This window comes from Anolis carolinensis, chromosome 2, assembly GCF_035594765.1.
Source record: "Anolis carolinensis isolate JA03-04 chromosome 2, rAnoCar3.1.pri, whole genome shotgun sequence".
In the NCBI taxonomy this organism is placed as follows: domain Eukaryota; kingdom Metazoa; phylum Chordata; class Lepidosauria; order Squamata; family Dactyloidae; genus Anolis; species Anolis carolinensis.
In genome coordinates, this window is record NC_085842.1 from 212,226,152 (window position 1) to 212,242,667 (window position 16,516).

The 16,516-nt window shown below is 45.4% G+C and overlaps 2 protein-coding genes across 3 annotated transcripts in view; both read right to left on the reverse strand.

Annotated features, from left to right (window-relative positions):
* LOC100562669 (leucine-rich repeat neuronal protein 1) overlaps window positions 1-11,621 on the reverse strand; it is a 46,895-nt gene extending 35,274 nt beyond the window's left edge. The window contains exon 1 of one of the 2 annotated variants that reach the window (XM_008103550.3): window positions 11,278-11,621. The gene's annotated coding sequence lies outside the window, so the exon portion shown is untranslated. Of the gene's footprint in view, window positions 1-10,734; window positions 11,192-11,277 lie in introns of those variants that run through there. The other variant, XM_062971681.1, reaches the window with a different exon arrangement.
* Window positions 1-16,516, reverse strand: part of LOC134296528 (uncharacterized) — a 334,978-nt gene that overhangs the window by 263,009 nt on the left and 55,453 nt on the right. The window lies entirely within an intron of this gene.

Sequence of the window (16,516 nt, forward strand, 5' to 3'; positions counted from 1 at the left end):
TGCTGGTGCATTTCAGAAGTATATACAGTATTCCCACTCAGAGATTCAGCCTGTAGAAGCCGAAAACCCTGAAGGATGACAGCTCTATCATCCTACAGTCTTCACAAAGCAAGATAGGGTAATTGATTAACCAGAGATTCCACCTACTCATAGTGAGAACTACAAATATATCTGAGGCCCTATCTGCAAACCCATATAAAATCCAGATTGTCTCCTTTGAACTGGATTATATGGTAGTGTAGATTAATATAATCTAATTCAAAGCAGATAATCTGGATTGTATATGGCTGAATTTTAACATTTCCTCTTTCTTCCCTTTCTCTTTTGGTGCCATGACTTCTCTCTCCCCCCCCCCCCCCCCCTCGGCTTTTTTTTTCTTTTTTATGTGCAAGTTTGTAAATTAGACACCGACCTTTTAAAGGTAAATAATTGGGTAGTGCTGCGAGTTAAACTGCTGGGCTGTTGAACTTGCCGGCTGAAAGGTCGGCGGTTCAAATCGGGGGAGTTGGGTGAGCTCCTGCCAACCTAGCAGTTCGAAAACATGCAAATGTGAGTAGATGAATAGGTACCGCTCTGGCAGGAAGGTAATGGCGCTCCATACAGTCATGCTGGCCACATGACCTTGGAGGTGTCTACGGACAACACCGGCTCTTCGGCTTAGAAATGGAGATGAGCACCAACCGCCAAAGTCAGACACGACTAGACTTAATGTCAGGGGAAAAGCTTTACCTTTAATGGGGTGTAAACCTCCTTGGGAGACTTTTGGGCTGAGAAGCAGGATAAAATAACTTTTAAATGCAGTAGAGTCTCACTTATCCAAGCTAAATGGGCCGGCAGAACCTTGGATAAGCGAATATCTTGGATAATAAGGAGGGATTAAGGAAAAGCCTATTAAACATCAAATTAGGTTATGATTTTACAAATTAAGCACCAAAACATCATGTTATACAACAAATTTGACAGAAAAAGTAGTTCAATACGCAGTAATATTATGTTGTAATTACTGTATTTATGAATTTAGGACCAAAATATCATGATATATTGAAAACATTGACTACAAAAATGCCTTGGATTTTTTTTTCGTGTCAGGAGCAACCGGGGTTGCTTCTGGAGTGAGAGAATTGGCCGTCTGCAAGGACGTTGCCCAGGGGACGCCCGGATGGTTTTTTTGATGTTTTTACCATCCTTGTGGGAGGCTTCTCTCATGTCCCCGCATGGAGCTGGAGCTGATAGAGGGAGCTCATCCACACTCTCCCCAGGTGGGATTCGAACCTGGCAGCTTTCAGGTCAGCAACCCAACCTTCAAGTCACTTAGTCCACTACGCCATCTGGGGGCTCCAATGCCTTGGATAATCCAGAACTTTGGATAAGCGGGTCTTGGATAAGTGAGACTCTACTGTAATACGTAAAGATGTGTGGAGTGTAGTCAGCTGGCAACCAGAACATGTGATTTCCAGAAATTTGTTGGTGAAGACTGCATCTGAATGTGTGTGTGGTGCTCTTTCTTTCCCTCTCAGTATCCTATTTATTTCAAGAATTATTTGAACTCCATCTTTTCTTAGAAGAACCTAAAGCAATTAGCAACAATCAATTAGAGCAAATTAAAGCAATAAAGCTGTGAAAAGAACAACAGGGTAAAAGGGGGGGAAAGAGTCAAGCATTGAATGTACCAAGGGGTAAAAGACTACTCAAAAGACTAATCCAATAAGTGAATTATTGGAATTAAACAATGTAACCAAACATTTTCTTTTTAAAAGTAGGGCATTTGCAGTTCAGGACAATGCTACTGGAAATGTAGATTTCTTTAAGAGTTCCAATGCTATTCTATTAATGGCTTATAGGGTCAGGTCCCAGCACCACGACATCATATCCCTTCCTGCTGGATTTAGTTTAAGGATGTTTGCATCTAAAGTGAAAGATTGGCTTCCTTTCCTTTTCAACATACTATTTAAATTCAAGGTTCAATATTTTATGAACACGCAAACTTAGCACTTTATCACACCAGCCTGTTGTCTTATTGCGGTCAGGTTTTTCAAGAAAAAGAAAACATACCATTAATTGATCACTTTTACACCTTGCCACAATTAGGCAATGCTAGCACTTTGCTATGCCAATTTTCACACAGCTTTACTTCTGACCACTGTTTGCCCTGCAAAGCATATGAATGATGTGTTTTAACAATTTTCCCTCTCCCTCTTATTTTGTCGTAACTGAACAATCACACCGTTTTGACAATCTGCTTTGCAATATTGGGCCTGTAGCAGAATGCTGCAGTGATGGCAGAACAGTGCTATTGGATATAATGTTGGGTTTTACCCATCAATGAAAGCAGATTATCCAATCGTGATTCAAGCACAATGCAAGTACAAGAGAGGTGCGAAATTGTGTGGTAAGTTCTACTCTGTTGTAATTGCATTTTATCAGCCTTGTGCGATAAAGACCTTAGAGACTGTGGGAAAATTTTACTGGTTATCATTATGATGATCTAGCTGTCTCTGATGACCCATCCATCAACAAAAGAATGCCCTTAGGTCAAGCAAAATCACATTCGTACTATGGCCATTTGCTTCGGAACATCAATTTCAAGGAAGTCCAACTGTTTCCTGCAGCTAAAGTGGAGGAAATGAAGGCATTGGCTCCTCAAATAAGAATTCTGCCCCCCGAATGAAATGTTTATTCACTCCTCAAATTTACAGCATTACAGTAACTTAAAATAGTGTTTAGAAATAGAGTTTAGACATCCAGAGAAAGAAAAGGAGCAGGTAGAGTTACCAAAGGAACGAAAACACAGCAAATATGAGAGTTCTAGGTGTGCAGATGATTTTCTCTCTTCAGTCCTATAATATTGGGAGGCATAATTCTTATTTGGAGGGGAATTGCTCCATTTTTTTACCTGCTTATAGCAACACCCCATGTATCTCCCCCATTCTCAGTGAGCTCTTAAAGCAAGGAAAGCCGAAATGCAGCCCTGCAGATTTATCTGAATAATGATTCCCAGCATCCCTCCCCATGTGCCAGTCTGGTGATGGGAATGTAGTCTGGTTACGACAGGAGAGGTTCAGCTTGTCCACCCTTGTGTTATGGTTTGCCAAGGGTCAGATTCTGTCTCAATGAGTTTGACTCAGCACAGTGACCACGTCACGGCAAGGCTAAGCCAATGCCTTTAGGCGAGACCTTTTCTTGAAACACTGCAAGTGCTCTCCCTATATTTGGCCTGTATTTTGGGTTGTGTTTGGAACAGCTGGGGTACGTAATGGAAAAATACTTAATATACAGTCTTTCATTGTTTGCATACTGTACACACATCTTTGAGAATGACAACGAAGGAACACAAGTGCTTTAGTCCAGGGTCTCCTATAACCTAGGGTTTGCCCAAGACACATGTCTGTCTGAGTCAAAGTGGATAAAACACTGTCACTCCGCTATTCCATGTATATGGGATACCCTGAGCAATAACTGAATCTCAACAGCAGTGCCAGATATCAGTGCTGGGATAGGATAGGCCACCATGCTGGAGAGAAGCCAGGGCTGCTTGCGGAGAGGGAGGTTGAGAACAGTTTGTCTGACACTCACTAATAGCTTACTCTTCTGCTCCCTCCTTTTATTTAATTTATCATATCCCATTGGTCTTGCAAGAAATACACTGGCTTCCAATCTGCTTCTCAGCTCAACTCAAGGTTCTGGTATTGAATTGAACCAGCATATCTGGAAGATCACCTCTTCCCATATTGGACCTCCACAAATTTGAGATCTTCAAAGGAAGCCCCTTTTCATGTCCCAATATCTTGTAAAGATAGGTTGTTGGGACATGTAGCTTGACTGTAGCAGTGCCTCGACTTAAGAACTCCCTTCCTAAGGAAGTTAGATCTCTTTTAAGTTTCTGATGGGCAGCCAAAGCAGTGATGTTCTGAATAGCATTCAATATTTGCAAATTGCTGTTCTACAACTGTAGTCTAAGATTGTTTTTAGACTGCTTTTGGGATTTTTAAATGAGTATTTTAATGTGTTTTAAAGATTTTTTATATTGCATTGTTTATTTATTGATCAACTTGGGAGCTTTTATGGGCTGGGGGGATTTACAGAAATACTACATATAATATTCAAGGGGAGTAATGGAAGACATAAAATTACAGTAAAATATAATAATAATAATAATAATAATAATAATAAGATCGCACAGATGGACTACAAACAGAGCCACAACTATGTGGCCCAAAGGATTCATTGGAATTTATGCCACAAAAACTGGTGGGATCACAAACCTTCAAAGGTAGTGGAAAATGAACACGCAAAAATACTGTGGGACTTTCAAATCCAGACTAACAAAGTTTTAGAACACAGCATGCCAGACATCACGGTTGTGGAAAAGAAAAAAGTTTGGATTATTGATGTCGCCATACCAGGTGACAGTCAAACTGACGAAAAACAACAGGAAAAACTCAGCCGTTATCAGGACCTCAAAATCGAACTGAAAAGGCTCTGGCATAAACCAGTACAGGTGGTCCCAGTGGTACTGGGTGCACTGGGTGCTGTGCCAAAAGATCTCAGCTGGCATTTGGAAACAATAAACATTGACAAAATCACGATCTGTCAACTGCAAAAGGCCACCTTACTGGGATCTGCACGCACCATCCGAAAATACATTACACAGTCCTAAACACTTGGGAAGTGTTCGACTTGTGATTTTTTAATATGAAATCCAGCATATATATCTCGTTTGCTTGGTCATGCTGTGTCTTTGTATCAATAATATTTTTTTATATTCAGGGGGACTCAGGGTGGATTCCAACATACAAAAAGGTAAACATTCAATGCCTTAATAAAGCTAACACATCCTGACAAAATAGTGCAGAATAACCCCACATGTAAACGTAAAATTAGAACCTAACATCAATAAATTAGATATAAGCAAACAAAATTGTATAATGACATAAAACCTAAGCATAAAACATCCACATTGATTTACAGGAGCCAACCAAAGTTTACAAAGTCATATGAGTTTACATAATGGGACTTGAATATTCAGAGCTTGGAACCAAACCCTGGTGGATATCATGCAAGTGTTGAGATTAAAATAGTAATACACTGACAACAGAATTAAAACAATTTAAATATTTCTATAAAACAAAAATAAAAAATGGTACAGCTGTTCTTCAGTGTCGTATTGCTGTCACTCCTGTTGCCACAGGTTCTCCTGCATAAAGCAGCCACTTGACTTTTTGTCTAATGGTAGGGCTGGCTTAGCTTTTTACCTATCACTTATTATTTGTGCCTTTGGCTGCAAATCCAAGGTTCTTATTTTCTGAGGCAGTTGCTTGGCTGCTTGATCTTTGAGTTGTGTGCTGTGTTTTTTTTTTTAAGCTATTATACTGTGGGTGGTGTCCTTTTAAAAAAAGGACCCTTACATTCATTGTTGTGAGCACTTGGCCTGGAACAGCAAGTGACAAGTATTATAATAAATGGATATAAATGGCACAGTACAGAAAGAAAATCACTGTGGATAACTGAGGGAGAGGATCAATGGGCTCCCTTCTGTAGAGAGAGGAATCAATGCATTATAACAGTAGATGAAGAGTTACATTGCTACATTGTTTTCAGGAGCAATTAGCAGTCATCATCAAAGAACTATTGGCAACGGAGGGCACCTTGAGAAATATGTTGCTCTGCAGTGAGTCAAGATAATTTTATACAAACCCTTCCTCGTTCAATGCTTCTCCAATGTGTCTCTAGTCACAAGGACTTTTTTGTATAGCAGGGGAGGACTCTTTTGTGCCCCCTTTTAACTCCGGTATTTGGTACCCAAATTGATTCCCTCTCATTGACCCCTAGGTGGCCCCAGGGAGCATTGATCGCCCTTTCTATACATTTCAGTGTTAAACCTTTCCTCCACCAAAGCATCGCTCCACATGGCTCTGGCAGGAAAGCTACTGAGTCCTTTCAACTTTTTCCCTTCTTGTGTTTGGATTTCAAGATTACGTCCTGCCTGGATCCTCTCTTACCACCTTCTTTCCTTCCTGATGTTTTAGTAATCATTTGGGGTTCTCTTATCGGACAAACATAAACATCCTATGAAAGTTTATGTGTTGCTTGTTGTGTGCGGATGTATTCGTGGAGACATTCCATAAATTATCCAAAGGGGAGCTCTGTCATTTTAGAAGCAGGGAGATGAAAAAGGGGGACATCATGGAAAATTTGACAAACCCAGAGGAGAGGTATTGGATGCACTATTAAAGAAAACTCATAAAGGGTAGCTAGTGGCTTTGAAATTAATGGGGCAGTAAGGAGCCCCTGGTGGCGCAGCGGATTAAACCACTGAGCTGGAGACTGAAAGGTCCCAGGTTCAAACCCCAGGAGTGGCGTGAGTGGCCACTGTTAGCTCCAGCTCCTGCCAACCTAGCAGTTTGAAAACATGCCAATGTGAGTAGATCAATAGGTACCGCTCTGGCGGGAAGGTAACGGCGCTCCATGCAGTCATGCCGGCCACATGACCTTGGAGGTGTCTACGGACAACGCCGGCTCTTTGGCTTAGAAATGGAGATGAGCACCAACCCCCAGAGTCAGACATGACTGGACTTAACATCAGGGGAAAACCTTTACCTTTAAGGAGTCCCTGGTGGCACAGTGGATTAAACCACTGAGCTTCTGAACTTGCTGACTGAAAGGTCAGTAGTTTGAATCTGAGGAGTGGGGTGAGCTCCCGTGGTTAGCCCCAGCTTCTGCAAACTTAGCAGTTCGAAAACATGCAAATGTGAGTAGATCAATAGGTACTGCTCCAGTGGGAAGGTAACAGCACTCCATGCAGTCATGCCTTTCACGTGGCCTTGGAGGTATCTACAGACAATGCCGACTCTTCGGCTTAGAAATGGAGATGAGCACCACCCCCCAGAGTCGGACATGAGTAGACTTAATGTCAGGGGAAAACCTTTACCTTTACCTTTAAGGATGCTACGAACTGTAAAGGAGCTTTCCAACGTGCTGAATCTATTAAAGGAGGGTGATTTTTGGTGCCTTGTATAACTCATTGAAAGTTAAGACTCAAATCCAAGGTCTTCTCCACCCCATCCCACAGGACTGGGTCTCCTCCCATAGGGTTTCCCAGAGAGTTGATGGGACTCAGGGAAGGAATGAAGTTAGGAGTGCTGTGTTAAGGGATCCTACTACAGGCAGTCCCCATGTTAACACCCCTGTGGTGTTTGTTTTGCTGTCTGTGACCCTGTTCAGAAGATTTCACCTCACTTTCTGTCTCAGTGACAATTGGATTTTGAAAAAAAAGGTTTGCTGTGGAAACAAGAATAGCTGAAAAAGCTTCAGTGGAGACACCTTTCCCCATTGATAACTCTTCCAGGAGTGAATTTTCCTTCCGAGGGGTATATTCCTCTCACTTCCTGTTGTCTCACCCCCGTTCTTAACTATAAGTCGTTTGTAAGTCATATGTTTGTAATTGGGGTCTGCTTGTATTAGCTTGTAAAGGGACTTATGCATGGGGAAGGAAGCTCTAGAGTGCAATATGGCAAGGCAGGGGTCAGAAGTTCATATTTCTTCTGGGCAGCTCTAATTTTCCAAGTGAATTTATTTGGATACCTAAAGCCAGCCATACCTCAAGTACCTCAACTAACCCCTTACAGTAAACAAATAGGAGAAGAAATTGAGCCCAACAACTTGCCAAATCATTCCTGACACCCCAGTTTAGCTGCCTGCCGTGTCACATAGATGGCTCTGGCTCTCACACATACCCCAGGCAATTTCCAAAAAAATGATGACATTGGCCTCACCTACAGACACCACAAGCCACACACACACGCACACACATAGGCACATGTCCCTGGAGGTCAATTGCTATGAAGAAGTTGGCCTTTAGCAGAGGACTGTCTTTGCCCTTCATGCCCTGAGCAGCATTTTCATGGTGTAGAATTAATGTTCCATCCTTTTACGAAATGTCTACGGTATAATTAATGGATGAAGCAAAGAAAGCAGGCAAAGACCAAATGATGCTATTGGTGGTGGTCGGCCAATTAATGGACAAAGACTAGCAGAGCAAGCTCCATCATTAGCAAGGGTGAGGAAGTTGCCTTAGGTGGCAAGATCTGGGGGTCATCAATGGGCAGCAAATAATTGTTATCTTATCTACCTAACCTACCTATCTATACACCTGTGGTTTTTAAAAAACACCTTTGGGTACATATTTATTTTGCATAATTTTGTCTAATGCCAAAACAACACTGGTTTTCATACAGGGTAAGGGAGAGGGGTGGCATGATTTTCCCCTCTGCCTCAGGCAGCAATAACAACAACAACAACAACAACAACAACAACAACAACAACAACAACAACAACAACATGTCAAGCTACTCAGGGACTTCCAAATTCAGACAGGCAGAGTGTTGGAGCACAATACTCCTGACCTAACGATTGTGTTAAAAAACAAAGTATGGATTGTCAATGTTGCAATCCCAGGTGACAGCAGGATTGAGGAGAAACAACTAGAAAAGCTGGCACGATATAAGGATTTAAAGATCGAATAGCAAAGATTGTGGCACAAGCCAGTCAAGGTGGTCCCAGTGGTGATTGGCACACTGGGTGTAGTGCCTAAAGACCTTGGCCTGCATTTGAACACAATTGGCGCTGATAAAATTACCATCTGCCAGCTGCAGAAGGCCACCTTACTGGGATCTGTACGCATTATTCGCCGATACATCACACAGCCCTAGACACTTGGGAAGTGTCCGATGTGTGATCCAGTACAACAGCCAGCAGAGTGTCTGCAGTGGACTCATCTGTTGTGTTTCAAATAATAATAATAATAAACTGGGTGCCATGCCAAAAGATCTCAGCCGGCATTTGGAAACAATAAACTGCAAAAGGTCACCTTACTGGGTTTTGCACACATCATCCGAAAATACATCACACAGTCCTAAACACTTGGGAAGTGTTCAACTTGTGATTTTTTGATACGAAATCCAGCATATAGATCTCGTTTGCTGTGTCATACTATATCTTTGTGTCATAATAATAATAATAATAATCATCATCATCTTTTTTTATTTCCCACTTTTCTCCCTAAACGAGACCTAAAGTGGCTCACAACATTATATAAAAGACAATACAAAACAATATATATAGGTAAAACAATAGCTTATACAAACAAAGCAAAATGGCTTATGCCTTCCCTAACTACTAGGCATCTATGGAAAGAGTGGCTGGCTTCCATCCAGCGCACATTCTCCCTTAGTGAGTGGACTAAAGAGTCTTGGCAACCAAGGACACTCCTTTGATAAAACTTTCTGCTCTCCTGAGAGCTTCAATACAACTTTGAATCTGGTCCTAGCTATCCCAGCTGTGTTCTGCACAAATGGATAATGGGATTTAAAAAGATAGCTGGATTATCCAAGCTTGAACAGCTTTCATACTTTTTATTATTCCTCTCTAGAGGCCTTTGAGCAGGAATGAGCACTGACAAACTATAATGTGGAGTATCCTCACCACTGGCTTTGCACAAGTCCATGCCCAGCCCTCTCTAGTTTGAATATGCCCACCATATTCCTGATTACTGGTTGATGAGGTTGGTTTGATATACTTTTATGATGTTTTTATACCCTTCTGTTTTAATTAGACTGTTGTATGTTATTATGTTTTTAACTATGTTTTAGCTGGTAAATATTGTTGTATGCTCTGGGCTTGGTTCTGCATGTAAGTCCCTTTGGGGAGATGGTGGCGGGGTATAATAGTAATAATAGTAATAATAATAATAATAATAATCTTTATTTGTATACTGCCCTATATCCTCAAGGGACTCAGGGCGGTTACCAATACTACAGCAAACATACAACAGGTTAAAACCATACAGCAATTAGAACATAATACCCCATGAACATAAATACATAGCACATATAATCAGTTAACAAGGAATTAAAACCTAACAACAACAGCTCCACCAATAAATCCAGATACAGTAAGAACGGTTCTGTGGTTAAAGTGGCACCCTATAAAGTGCTAAGCGTGTCAGGTGCTACAGTACATGAGTGGGCAAGGAGGTGGGTAAAGTGCCAAGCGAGAGCATAGCCGGGAAGGCTAAGAGAGCTCTACTCAAAGGTCTGTTTAAATCACCAGGTTTTCAGATCCTTACGAAACAAGGATCGAGTGGAAGCTAGTCTGATCTTTTTGGGAAAATAAAGTTATTATTATTATTATTATTACCTAAGTCTGATAGGAAGTGCATTCTAAAGACATCTGGAAAGCCACTTCCCTCCCTCCCTTTATTATCCTGATACTTTTGAGCGTGGACCATAAATTAAAGGAGTCCAGCTGACTATTTTTCTCATCCAAACACACACTGCAGGAGGGATGCAACGGCTTTCTATGTGATGGCAGGAGACGTGCGTCAGTGCCTTTTGGTGCCGTTCAGTTCACTCTAAAGCATTTTGTCAGGAAAGCAGAGAGTAGCAATTATGTTGAAGCCTATGAAACACACTAGTGACAAAGCCATGTTTGTGTGTCCAAACGGTAGCCTTTCAAAACAGCAACGTTTTTGCCTGGCATATCGGCATTGCAAGATAACATTCTAGTTGTCTAAAGTCCCAGAGTTTCTGTCTACCTCAGGGGCAGTCACAGATCCTGTACACTTTGGCTCCCAGCCCCGCTTCTCCAACTGCATTGACTCAGAGACACCCAAGGAGAGCTTTTGTTCTAGCTTTCCAGGCTTCAGCCAGGCAGCAAACTATCCCAACTAGCACTTACCCATGCAGCCTCTTTCTTTTTGCATCAGGGCAGGAGTCAAATCATTGCCGCCTGGTTCTGACTTCAACGGCTGAGTGGTTTTTTGTTGTGTCCTTATAACTAAGGCTGGAACTCCCATCTTTGTCCCCAAGGGATGGAGGGAAGTGAGAGGCATGGGGCTTTAGCAAAGGGAGAGCTACGAATGTCTACTCCTTCTTTCCCTTTGCTGCTTTTTTTGGATTGTTCTATCCATGCGGACAGGGGCGTGAGGAAGAAGGTGGTAGTGGTGCAGCACAACGGTGCTAGCCCAAAGGGATGAATGGGTCTAATAATATTAATCATCATCATCATCATAATAAATTGGACCAAAAAGTCTAGTAGACATAGTGGATGAGGTTGGACTCCAGGATGAGGAATTAGGTCAGTCCAGAGGAGGACAGGAAAGCGAGGAAACTTTCCGCCTAGCTGCTTCCCTCTTCCTCTTCCTGCATCCCGTCTCCCCCGGCAACCACATCCCTGGGCTAAGGATGAGTGGTACCCAATGGCTCCAGCCCTCTCACTCACCCGCCTTGATTGGCTTCGCCTCTCCTGGGATCCGAGCCGGGCTGAGGGCTTCTCCAACTCCTGGCTGCTGTCCACTGTCAGGCTCGGTTGTCTGAAGTGCCAGATTGAAGAGGCAGACTGAGATGGGAAGGAGGGAAGGAGGGAGGGAGGGAGGGAAAGCAGCGTGGGGGGCCGCCCACTAGAGGGAATGACGGACAGATCCTCCTGGCCAATGGGGAGGCGAGGGGTCGCCCAGATGGAGATCACCTCTCCAAGGGGTGGGCAAGGGACCGGGATGATGTCATGATGTATGTATGTATGGAGGGAGGGAGGAGGCAAGGAGGAGATAGGGCTGGTGGGATGATACGAAGATCTGAGTTCATCCTTCCTTCCTTCCTTCCTTCTTTCCTTCCTTCCTTCCTTCCTTCCTTCCTTCCTTCCTTCCTTCCTTCCTTCCTTCCTTCCTTCCTCCCTCCCTTCCTTCCTTCCCTCCCACCCACCCTCTTTCTTTCCCTCCCTCCCTCCAACCCTCTCTCTTTCCTTCCTTCCTTCCTTCCTTCCTTCCTTCCTTCCTTCCTTCCTTCCTTCCTTCCTTCCTTCCTTCCCTACGACCCTCTCTCCTTCCTTCCTTCCTTCCTCCCTCCCTCCCTCCCTTCCTTCCTTCCTTCCTTCCTTCCTTCCTTCCTTCCTTCCTTTCTTCCTCCCTTCCTTCCTTCCTTCCTTCCTTCCTTCCTTCCTTCCTTCCTTCCTTCCTTCCTTCCATACAACCCTCCCTCTTTCCTTCCTTCCTTCCTTCCTTCCTTACTTACTTCCTTCCTTCCCTACCACCCTCTCTCCTTCCTTCCTTCCTCCTTTCCTTCCTTCCTTCCCTCCCACCCACCTTCTTTCCTTCCCTCCCTCCCTCCCTCCAACCCTCTCTCTTTCCTTCCTTCCTTCCATCCTTCCTTCCTTCTTCCTTCCTTCCTTCCTTCCTTCCTTCCTTCCTTCCTTCCTTCCTTCCTTCCTTCCCTCTCTCCTTCCTTCCTTCCTTCCTTCCTTCCTTCCTTCCTTCCTTCCTTCCTTCCTTCCTTCCTTCCGACCCTCTCTCCTTCCTTCCTTCCTTCCTTCCCTCTCTCCTTCCTTCCTTCCTTCCTTCCTTCCTTCCTTCCTTCCTTCCTTCCTTCCTTCCTTCCTTCCTTCCTTTTCTCCCTCCTTCCTCCCTTCCTTCCTTCCCTCCCACCCACCCCCTTTCCTTCCCTCCCTCCCTCCAACCCTCCCTCTTTCTTTCCTTCCTTCCTTCCTTCCCTACGACCCTCTCTCCTTCCTTCCTTCCTTCCTTCCTTCCTTCCTTCCTTCCTTCCTTCCTTCCTTCCTTCCTGCCTTCCTTCCTTCCCTCCCACCCACCCACCCTCGTTCCTTCCCTCCCTCCCTCCAACCCTCCTTCCTTCCTTCCTTCCTTCCTTCCTTCCTTCCTTCCATACGACCCTCCCTCTTTCCTTCCTTCCTTCCTTCCTTCCCTACCACCCTCTCTCCTTCCTTCCTTCCTCCCTCCCTTCCTTCCTTCCCTCCCACCCACCCTCTTTCCTTCCCTCCCTCCCTCCCTCCCTCCCTCCAACCCTCCCTCTTTCCTTCCTTCCTTCCTTCCTTCCTTCCTTCCTTCCTTCCTTCCTCCCTCCCTCCCTCCCTCCCTCCCTCCCTCCCTTCCCTACGACCCTCTCTCCTTCCTTCCTTCCTTCCTTCCCTCTCTCCTTCCTTCCTTCCTTCCTTCCTTCCTTCCTTTTCTCCTTCCTTCCTTCCTTCCTTCCTCCCTTCCTCCCTTCCCTCCCACCCACACTCTTTCCTTCCCTCCCTCCCTCCAACCCTCCCTCTTTCCTTCCTTCCTTCCTTCCTTCCTTCCTTCCTTCCTTCCTTCCTTCCTTCCTTCCTTCCTTCCTTCCTTCCTTCCTACCATACGACCCTCCCTCTTTCCTTCCTTCCTTCCTTCCCTACCACCCTCTCTTCTTCCTTCCTTCCTCCCTTCCTTCCTTCCTTCCCTCCCACCCACCCTCTTTCCTTCCCTCCCTCCCTCCCTCCCTCCCTCCCTCCCTCCCTCCCTCCAACCCTCCCTCTTTCCTTCCTTCCTTCCATCCTTCCTTCCTTCCTCCTTCCTTCCTTCCTTCCTTCCTTCCTTCCTTCCTTCCTTCCTTCCTTCCTTCCTTCCGACCCTCTCTCCTTCCTTCCTTCCTTCCTTCCTTCCTTCCTTCCTTCCTTCCTTCCTTCCTTCCTTCCTTCCTTCCTTCCTTCCCTCTCTCCTTCCTTCCTTCCTTCCTTCCCTACCACCCTCTCTCCTTCCTTCCTTCCTCCCTTCCTTCCTTCCTTCCCTCCCACCCACCCTCTTTCCTTCCCTCCCTCCCTCCCTCCAACCCTCCCTCTTTCCTTCCTTCCTTCCTTCCTCCCTCCCTCCCTCCCTCCCTCCCTCCCTCCCTTCCCTACGACCCTCTCTCCTTCCTTCCTTCCTTCCTTCCTTCCTTCCTTCCTTCCTTCCCTCTCTCCTTCCTCCCCTCCCTTCCTTCCTTCCCTCCCACCCACCCTCTTTCTTTCCCTCCCTCCCTCCAACCCTCTCTCTTTCCTTCCTTCCTTCCTTCCTTCCTTCCTTCCTTCCTTCCTTCCTTCCCTACGACCCTCTCTCCTTCCTTCCTTCCTCCCTCCCTCCCTCCCCTCCCTTCCTTCCTTCCTTCCTTCCTTCCTTCCTTCCTTCCCTCCCACCCACCCTCTTTCCTTCCCTCCCTCCCTCCAACCCTCCCTCTTTCCTTCCTTCCTTCCTTCCTTCCTTCCTTCCTTCCTTCCTTCCTTCCTTCCTCCCTCCCTTCCTTCCCTCCCACCCACCCTCTTTCCTTCCCTCCCTCCCTCCAACCCTCCCTCTTTCCTTCCTTCCTTCCTTCCTTCCTTCCTTCCTTCCTTCCTTCCTTCCTTCCTACCATACGACCCTCCCTCTTTCCTTCCTTCCTTCCTTCCCTACCACCCTCTCTTCTTCCTTCCTTCCCTCTCTCCTTCCTTCCTTCCTTCCTTCCTTCCTTCCTTCCTTCCTTCCTTCCTTCCTTCCTTCCTTCCTTCTGATGACCGTCACCCCGGCTTTCAAGTTGATTTGAAAACGCAGCGGAGAGTTCCGCGGATCGCTCACCAAAGGAACGGAACGGGACCGCAGCAGACTATTATTAAGAGATCTTTTTATTTCACTTTCCCCTTCCCTGAACTATGTAACAAAATCCCCCAATAAAAGTAGCATTTATTTTAACAATAACACTCTCTATCTGGTTATTTTGTATCTTTCTCTGACTCCTTCCTTTGCATGCAATTTCTCTCTCTCTCCCGTCCCTTTAACTCCGGCTGAGGTTTCTCCGCCATAGATTAATATGGCGGACGATACAAATCGGCTCATATCTCTATCAAAATTACCCCTAGAACGCTCCTCTTTTAGTCCTAACCCTTTCTAAGGCTCCTGACTCGAAGACAACCAGCGGAACCGGAATCGGTCCAGTTTTCGGCACCTCAACAGCTGACTGTCAAACGGGACCGACTGCTCCTTTCAAGCCAAACTGCTGCCTTATCCCGGACTTTCCTCTCCCCGCGGCCCGCGGAATGGTTTTAAGAGATCCCTAGCCCCTTTCTGTGAACTGGGGATGGGGGGATCGCTCTCTCGCTGGGGAAACATAGTTCTCCAAGAACCCTCACCCTCTCTGCAGCTGCCAGGGGGTGCCCGGACGGGTGCCCTCCACGTTTCATTCATACTTTCATGATTTTATGAAGGAGAAGAACACTCTTCCCCAGACCTACCCCTGGACTTATGAAATCCTATACTTCCAAAGACTGCAACCCACATGTGCCTCTTCCCCATGCCATCTCTACGAATTCCTCCCATCACAGATGAACTCTTTTTCCTCATGTATCCATGAATTTGCATATTCTATGTACCTGGACACCCTTATGACCCACTGTTGTATGAATTTCTAATCGTTGGGCTAACTTCATGAATTGTGAAATCATGCTGCTTGAACTCCACTCCTATGACTTTCCATATTGGGTTCCCCAGATGTTGTAAACCTCATTCTTATCAAATGTTTTCAATTGTTTATATCATCCATGGTTCCCCTTTGTGCAATGTAACCCCCCCCCCCCCTCTATGGATTCTCCCTTTCCTCCTTGAAATCTACCTATCTGCCTATATGTATTTATACTCTTTGGGATCCCCGGAAAATATGTGTTTTTCCCAGCTGGGTTTATGTTCCAACTTTATTTTAATTTTCATTCTATCCCATATAATTGTCAAATCATGAAATCAAATGGGAAATATTATGACCCCAACGTGAACCCTAGTCCCCATGATCCAGATCTCCCTTCCCAAAAACAAAAAGATAATCTGCCACAGTTTAATCCAATCTCATTCCGATCGCATGGACAATATAGGGCTTGAGTCACCAAATTCCTAAAGGTGACTCGCCCCCAAGGCAAACATTGTCATATCCCAGGCCAGGACGCCTCAGGAAGGCACCCCTGTGGAGCCCGTCAATGACGGCTCATCACCACCCTTCTTTACTTCCCCCTGACACCCCAAGGCATATCTGTGAACGTGACAGGACCCCGGACATCCTTGATGGGTGCCATTAATTCCTTTAGAAATCGGCTGGGCCAGAATTAATCTGATATTTCCTGTCCTGTCACCTCATTGTTTCAATAGCTCCCGCCTCCTCCTCTCTGATTGGCCCGAGAGGGGGCAAAAAGCGGCCCCCCATTGGGCCAGCAGAGCAAGGCGGGAAACGAAAGCCCGCCTCGTTCAACCTCTCAGCCTATCCGCGATCAGATGGGCGGGGGAGCGGGGCGGGAAATTCAAAGGGCTGTCAGACCGAAACATTGTATAAATATGGCTTTATTTGAAACATATGTTACGCTAGTAGATTGAATGATCGCTATTAGCGTCCTTTTCAGCTGAATTGCTCAATAAAGACTCCTTGGCGGATTTTCCTTCACCCTTGGCGGACCTTCTTCATTTCAGGCTTCAGGTTGTATTGCGGCTTATATTCTCCTTTTGGCTTCGCCAAGGTCCGTTCCCTCAGGACCGGATTGGGTCTCTCCTTAAGGGCCCGATCCCCTAAAACGCGGTCGACAACACTTCCTTTTCTCCCTCCTTCCTTCCTTCCTTCCTTCCTTCCTTCCCTCCCACCCACCCTCTTTCCTTCCCTCCCTCCCTCCAACCCTCCCTCTTTCCTTCCTTCCTTCCTTCCTTCCTTCCTTCCTTCCTTCCTTC